Source organism: Colobus angolensis, unplaced genomic scaffold (genome assembly GCF_000951035.1).
Source record: "Colobus angolensis palliatus isolate OR3802 unplaced genomic scaffold, Cang.pa_1.0 Scaffold407, whole genome shotgun sequence".
In the NCBI taxonomy this organism is placed as follows: Eukaryota; Metazoa; Chordata; class Mammalia; order Primates; family Cercopithecidae; genus Colobus; species Colobus angolensis.
In genome coordinates this window covers 783,920-791,733 of record NW_012117455.1, presented here as the reverse complement: position 1 = coordinate 791,733, position 7,814 = coordinate 783,920, and the positions used below count along the sequence as shown (strand labels likewise).

The 7,814-nt window shown below is 45.0% G+C and overlaps 1 long non-coding RNA gene across 1 annotated transcript; it reads right to left on the bottom strand.

Annotated features, from left to right (window-relative positions):
* Positions 1–617: 617 nt before the first annotated feature.
* LOC105521728 lies at positions 618–7,282 on the bottom strand. The gene is made up of 3 exons (XR_001003311.1): positions 7,134–7,282; positions 4,629–4,715; positions 618–1,137 (listed from the first exon to the last, which is right to left on the bottom strand). It is a non-coding gene; the product is annotated as an uncharacterized LOC105521728 (long non-coding RNA).
* Positions 7,283–7,814: the final 532 nt, after the last annotated feature.

The following is a 7,814-nucleotide window of genomic DNA, read 5'->3' as shown; positions in this document are numbered from 1 at the left end:
CCGTGTTAGCCAGGATGATCTCGATCTCCTGACCTCATGATCTGCCTGCCTCGGCCTCCCAAAGTGCTGGGAATCCAGGCGTGAGCCACTGCACCCGGCCTGCTATCTTAATATTAAATTTTCCATCTATAAACATGGGATGTCTTTCCATTTATTTAGGTCTTCTTTAGTTTCTTTCAACAATGTTATATAGTTTTGCAGTGTAAAAAGCCTCATACTTCTTTGGTTAAATGTATTCCTAAGTATTTCATTCTTTTATAAAATATTTATTTGTTTATTTATTTGTTTATTTATTTATTTATTTTCATTTGGAGACAGGGTCTGTCTGACACCCAGGCTGGAGTACAGTGACCAGACCATAGCTCACTGCAGCCTCAAACTCCTGAATTCAAGTGATCCTCCCACCTCAACCTCCCGAGTAACTAGGACTGCAGGCATGGCCACTACACCTGGCTAATTTTGTTTAATTTTTGGTAGAGATAGATGATTGCCGTATTGCCCAGGTGGTCCCAAACTCCTGGGCTCAAGTGATCCTCCTTCCTCATCCTTCCATAGTGCTGGGATTACTGGCATGAGCCACCATGCCTGGCCTTGTTTTTTATTCTTTTTGATGCTCTTGTAAATGGATTTTTCTTAATTTCATTCTAAATGTTCTTCTTTTCAACATATAGAAGAAATACAGCTGGTTTTTGCATATTGATCTTGTATCCTACAACCATACTAAACTTGTTGAGTCATTCAAATAATTTTGGTAGCTTCTTCCTAATCTTCTATGTACAAGATTATGACAACTGTCAAACAGAGACAGTTTTATTTCTTCCTTTCCAATCTGGATACCTCTTCTTTTCTCTTGCCTACTTGTTCTGCCTAGAATTTTCCAGAACAATGTTGAATAGCCGTGGCAGTTGTAGACATCCTTTTCTCATTTCTGATTTTAAGGGGAAAGCTTTCAGTCTTTCACGATTAAGTGTGATGTTAGCTCTGGGTTTTTCATGGATGCCCTTTATTTGGTTGAGGAAGTTCCCCTCTGTTCCTAGAATATTGAGTGTTTTTATTGTGAAGCATATGATTTGCTCTTCTCCCCCAGCATCATGAGTTTTATCCACGTGTCACTGTGGTTTGTAATGTCTACTTTCACTAAAGATGTTGTAAGGCAGATACAGGAGAAGGTTAAATCACCTATCACCCCTCTTCTCTAATTACATCTTCTTTATCTCTCTCAAGCTACCTAGGATATGCCCCTGCCACAACTCCCCCTTCCACCCCCTGCCCAGGCAAACTCTCTCCTCTTTCATCCACTTGCTCACCAGAGGACTTTTTAGCAAAACAGAAACCCTCTTCCTTTTTCATCCATCTGGAGATAAATAAAGGAGAGTGGGAGTTCCAAAGAAGAATCCCTTCACTCTGCTTGGTGGGGAGAAGGTAGAACGGCAAATCTTCCTGAAGGAGGGTGTGTTTGAGCTTAGATTAGAAGCTGGGTAGGATGCTGCCAGGAAAGGAAGAAATAGCTTTGAGCAAAGACATCTCGGGTTGTGCCCTGATGAAAGGGAATTTAGCCCCCAACAAGGTCCAGGCAGTTTAGCCTCAACGGTTCTTACAAGGATCTTCTATTCATAGGATAGTTACACTGAGTGGATCTCAGTAGACTTGATACGATATGATTTATTTTTCTTTTTTGAGACAGGGTCTTGCTTTGTCAACCCAGGCTGGGGTGCAGTGACGGGATCATGGCTCACTGCAGCCTCAACTTCAAGCAATCCCCCTGCCTCAGTTTCCCGAGTAGCTGGGACCACAGGCTCAGGCTACCATAATTTTTAAATTTTTTGTAGAGATGGGGATTTGCCATGTTGACCAGGCTGGTCTTGAACTCCTGGGCTCAAGTGATCCTCCCACCTTGGCCTCCCACAGTGCTGAGATTACAGATGCATGCCACCATGCCCAGCTATTTTTATGCAGATGAGGTCTCCCTATGTTGCCTAGGCTTGTCTCGAACTCCTGGGCTTAGGCAATCCTCCTGCCTCAGCCTCCCAAAATGCTGGGATTATAGGCATGAGTCACTGTGCCTGGCCTTGATTTTTGACCTCTAGAATTGCCTTGTCCAATATGGTAGGCATTAGCCACGTGTAGCCATTCAAGTGTAAATTAAGTGAAATTAAATAGCATTAAACATTTACTTCTTATTTGCACTAGATACGTCTCAAGAGACCAATAGCCACATGTAGTTAGTGGTTGCCATATTGGATAGCACAGCTATAGAACATTTCTGTTATCACAGAAAGATCTATTGGACAATATATTCTAGTATTGGAAGGAAGAAAGCTGTAATGAAGATGACTGAGGGGTTTGAGCCAGACAGGTAGGCCCCAGGCATAGGGTGAAGATGGCCTGGCCTGGGGATTAATAGGCTGGGTCTCAGTTCTGGCTCTGCCACCCCTGTTTCTGTCACTTTTGGAAAAATCACTTCCCTTTTCTGGCTTTCCCATTGTTGAGAAAATGAAATTGTTGGGCGATGTCATCCCAGGAGCCCAGGCAATGATTGATAGATTCTATGGTTGTTTAACTAGAAAGGGATGTATTCAGCTGTTTCTTCCAGATGTAGAGAAAAGAGCCTTGGACTCAGGAAGAAAGCAGCTGGTTCTGGTGCTACCCAGCTGAGTCATCACGGGCAAGTCACTTCACCTCTCTGAACCCCATTTCCACATCTGTGAAACTGGGTGAGAGGGTTTTGGGAGGATGAATTGAGAGGAGTTAAAGGAAAGCACTCTGAGAAAAGAGGAGGGATAACAGGATGTGACCAGGTCAGATCAAATGGGAAAGTTAGCATAAACAAAGCTAAATGGGTTTATTTGCTAAAAGGATTTCTCAGAACCCTTAATATGCTAATGTGCACTGTGAATCTCCAAGTATTTCCTAAATTAATATGACCACAGAATTCCTTTAAAAATAAAATTATTATTGCCAGGTGTGGTGGCTCACACCTGTAATCCCAGCACTTTGGGGGGCTGAGGCGGGTGGATCACTTGAGGTCAGCCTGGCCAACATGGTGAAACCCCGTCTCTACTAAAAATAGAAAAATTAGCTGGACGTGGTGGTGGGCGCCTGTAATCCCAACTACTCGGGAGGCTGAGGCAGAAGAATCGCTTGAACCCAGAAGGTGGAGGTTGCAGTGAACCAAGATCATGCCACTGGACTCCAGCCTAAGCAACAGAGTGAGACTCCGTCTCAAAAATAATAATAATAATTGTTGCAAGGAATGCTCACAGGCATTCGTTACTGTTACCGGGAACCCACTTGGGAATTACCCTTAGACAGGGATAGAGCACTTTCCTTGGCTACAGCTTGGACCGATGGCTGTCACCCAGCATTGCCCCTGAAAAACGTCTGGTCTTAGGAAGAATTGGAAAGATCTGGGTTAGATGACATCATAGAGATGGCTTAGAGTGCAGGCAGCCTCCAGAGGAAAGTGGGAGGGAAAAGTGAAAATCTGGAGAAGGTGAGGGTGGCAGTGAGAACTTATTTACTGAACGCAGGTGCCGACTATAGGGCAGGCAACAACCTTGACATTTTCTTTTTCTTTTTTTTTTGAGACGGAGTCTCGCTCTGTCATCCAGGCTGGAGTGCAGTGGTGCAATCTCAGCTCACTGCAACCTCTGCCTCCTGGGTTCAAGCAATTCTCCTGCCTCAGCCTCCTGAGTAGCTGGGACTACAGGCACGTGCCACCACGTCCGGCTAATTTTTTGTATTTTTAGTAGAGACGGAGTTTCACCGTGTTAGCCAGGATGGTCTCAATCTCCTGACCTCATGATCTGCCCACCTCGGCCTCCCAAAGTGCTGGGATTATAGGCTTGAGCCACCACACCCGACATTTTTATAGGCATCATCTCCCATCCTCAGGACAACTCTGAGAAGCAGCTGATGTCATACCCGTTTTCCAGATAAGAAAACTGAAGCTCAAGGGGTTAAGCAATGTATGAACGTTTAACACGCAGTAAATGGTAGAGCTGGGATTTGAACCCAGGGCTGCCTGGGTCCAAAGCCCATACTCTAATCCCTCTGCCTCAAGGAGCCTAAAATGTCATGACCCTGGAGCTTTCAGCCTGTAGGGGACGAGAAGGCAAACCGCCTGCGGTTTGTAAATCTAGTATTATCATCTGGCTTTTTCCTGATATCTGAGTGAGCTCTTTTCAATGGAATGAGCTTAATCCGTTATCCTCCCCCAGTCTTCCCAGTTTCCCATCAAACAAAGATGATTCAAGAGGCCCCAAATGCGGAGCTAAAATCAGCCTTTCATCCTTGCCACCTCCCACCTCTCACTCCTCTGGGAATCGCTAGGATTTAGGAGGCCAGTATTGAACCTGAGATTCAAGAACTGTTTCTGAGTGGCTTACACCCATGTCCTGAGCGCTCTGAGTGAAGGCAGAAGTGCTGGTTAGTAAGGTGGGAGGTAGAGATACCAAGCTCCCAGGCAGGGATAAGGGGCACAGCATGGAGCAGTGACTTCTGGGAGTGTTGTGTGTCTTCATGGACTGTGCAATCTCCATCTGGAAATTAATCAATTGCAGTCAAAAGCAGTGGTACCGATTTATAATTTTTTAGAATCTAACTTCTTAAGGGTATTGAACCTTTACCTCTAAGGCAATCAAGTCCAGATGGCAAAGGGAAACCCTCTTGTCACCAGCACTTGGGCACTTAAGAACAGCATGGCAGGTTGCGGCCTTGCAAGGAAAGAAGAGGGGAAACATTGTAAATACTGTGTACCCTGACGGTTTTGGCTGCGCTTGAAAAAGAGGCGTCTTCATTTGCAGTTAATTAGATTAACTCAGCTGCAATTACGAATGGAATGCCTTGCTCCAGCAACAGCGAACGTTTGTTGAACATGTGTTGTAATCTTGCCTTTAAATACAACCGCATGTATGACATATTTTGTTTTCTCTTGGACATGGGACTGGAAAACTATTAATACAACATCTGCTTTGCTTTCTGATTGAATCAGGGGCAAAGAGCAGGTCTCTGTAGTGTCCTTCAGATTATGCCTGGGATATCGACTTACAGCTGCTAACCACTTTCCCACTGCTTAAGAAATCAACCCTGAACATGACTTTTCTATTGGAAATGCCGGTCTCACTCGCTGGAGGACTAAATTACCTCCTGCTCTTGCCTCCAGCATGTGAAGTCCACCCTCGCACCTCCCACGCCTCAACAACTCACTATTGTAAACTCTTGTTAGTTTTTAAAATAGTACTCAACCCCGTTTGAAATTATTTTATTTTTCGTTTAGTTGTTTGTCTGTCTCCACCATGAAAATATTCCCTCTAGAAGGACAGGACCCATGTGTATTCCCCATGCCCTCCCCTCCTCTCCCCTAGGGCGAAGAACACTTAGTAGGCAACTGAATAAATATTTGTTAAATAAATCACGGTGTTTCCCAATTGCATGGAGAATGAAGTAAGAGTGAAGCATTTGGTGAGAAAGTGACAATCTTCTTGCAATCATTTCAGTCCTGATAATAGCAAGAGTCTCAGTGCTGGGCGAGGTGGCTCACAGCTGTAATCCCAGCACTTTGGAGAGGCTGGGACGGAAGGATCACTTGAGGCCAGGAGTTTGAAACCAACCCGGGCAACATAGTGAGACCTTGTCTCTACAAATTAAAAATAATAATAATAATAATAATAATAATAAGCTGGGCATGGTGGCAGACACCTACAGTCCCAGCTACTTGGGAGGCTGAGGCGGGAGAATTGCTTGAACCCAGGAGGTGGAGGCTACAGTGAGCCGTGATCGCACCACTGCTCTCCAACATGGGCAACATGGTGAGACTCTGTCTCAAAAATAAAAAATAAAAAATAAATTAAAAAGCCAGGCGCAGTGGCTCATGCCTGTAATCCCAACACTTTGGGAGGCCAAGGCGGGTGGATCACCTGAGGTCAGGAGTTCAAGACCAGCCTGGCCAACATGGTGAAACCCCGTGTCTACTAAAAAAGAAAAAAAAAAAAATTAGCTGGGCTTGGTGGTGGGCGCCTGTAATCCTAGCTACTCAGGAGGCTGAGGCAGGAGAATTGCTTGAACCTGGAAGGCGGAGGTTGCAGTGAGCCGAGATCAGGCCACTGCACTCCAGCCTGGGGGACAGGGCAAGACTCCATCTCAAAAAAAACACAAAATAAAAAAGTCTCAGTTTGGTGTCTAACATCTCTTTTCATTGCTATTCTCATCCCCCAACACCTCCACACTCCCCACACCCTGCCTCATTTTTTGTTTAAATAGAAAGTATATTTTGGGGCTCAGAGTGAAGGATAGTTATGGAGGCTAGCTAGGATTTAATACTATTGTTTGGTTTTCGGAGTGTTTAATCCCTTTCAAATAACATTTGCAGCTCCACAGTTCTGGTAGTAATATAAAGTTTCCCTTGGAAAGAAATTCAAGTGTATTGCTTTAAAGGGAAGCAGTCACAATGCAAGTGAAATGAAACAAAAGGCTTGGAGGTGGTCTCTGCATGGCTAAAGTTTGGAAACGAATGCACACATGCATGCACATTCGTCCATGTGACTGTCCACTTAGAGGTCTGTTTGACCAGTGCCTTGTGAAAGGCAATTCAGCAAACAGAACTTTATTTTCCTCTCTTCCCCAAATAATTCAGGCCTGTGCTGCTAAGTCCTACCTCCTCATCTCTTCCCCTTCCTCCTCTCCCTGCATCCACCTTCAGGAGTTATCATTACTCAGAAAGGGACCAAGAAATATAAGGGACCTGGGACTACATGAGACCAGATGTGGAAAGCCCCTCAAGACACTAGCAGGAAATACCTGCAGCCGTATTCCTAGCCGAATCCTGAAATTGCAGACAAATCGTGCACTTTTCTGGAAGGAAGTCTCGCTGTCATTCGTCAAGTTCTGAAAGGGTCCCAAGAAGAGTTCGACACCACTGGGCTGGAGGTGGCACCAGGAATGGATCGTTGGCCTGGAGTTCTGACCCTTGGTTTTCTGCCGCACACAGCTGGTCCATTAATAATGCAGCGAGTTAATAATTAAAATGAGATTGTGTGATCCTTAAAGATGCAGGCTCACTCCCTCCCATCTTCACTTGAAGAAGGCTGTTGCCACCAAAATCAGTGGGCTCTCCCAGCAGATTCTGTACTTACCTGTGCTTACAGGTAAACACAGAGAAACGTCAGTTTTTCTCTCCGGGTCTTCTCCATTTATGCATCCAGAGACTGCAGCTGGCTGGTTCATCTTTTGCCTTCAGAATCCTTCATGTTTAATTGCCTCTACTTCTGCCTCTACCCTATCTAACTTCTCCAAAATATTTCTTGTCAGTACCCCAGGATCAGGATGGGTGGACCCACTGCTCTGTTTGTAAGCTGGGAGGCAGGAAGTTTGGCTTGGCTGTGTGACTGTAAGCAAGTTACTTCACTTCTCTGACTCATAGGAATGCTGTTAAATTTAGATCAAATGAAGGAACAGATGTGGGAGCTCTGCAGAAAGTTAGAAGAGTCATCTCGGATGTGAAAGCTCTATTTAGGGAGCAGCAATCAAGTCACCATCTGACCAATAACTCCTAGAAGACCCTGGAATAAGGCTCCTCCCAGTCACACACACACACACACAAAAATGACATGGAACTTGCAACTTTTGCCGTGGTTTTAAACATGATTTTTTTTTTTAGGTGAGTCCCACTCAATTCTCCAAGGCATAGTAGATAACCCTCCATCAGTAACTATCTATGATGGGTATCTGTGGTCCTGTCATACTTCCCTTAAAGGACTCTGACCTAGGCCGGGCACCGTGGCTTACACCTGTAATCCCAACACTTTGGGAGGCTG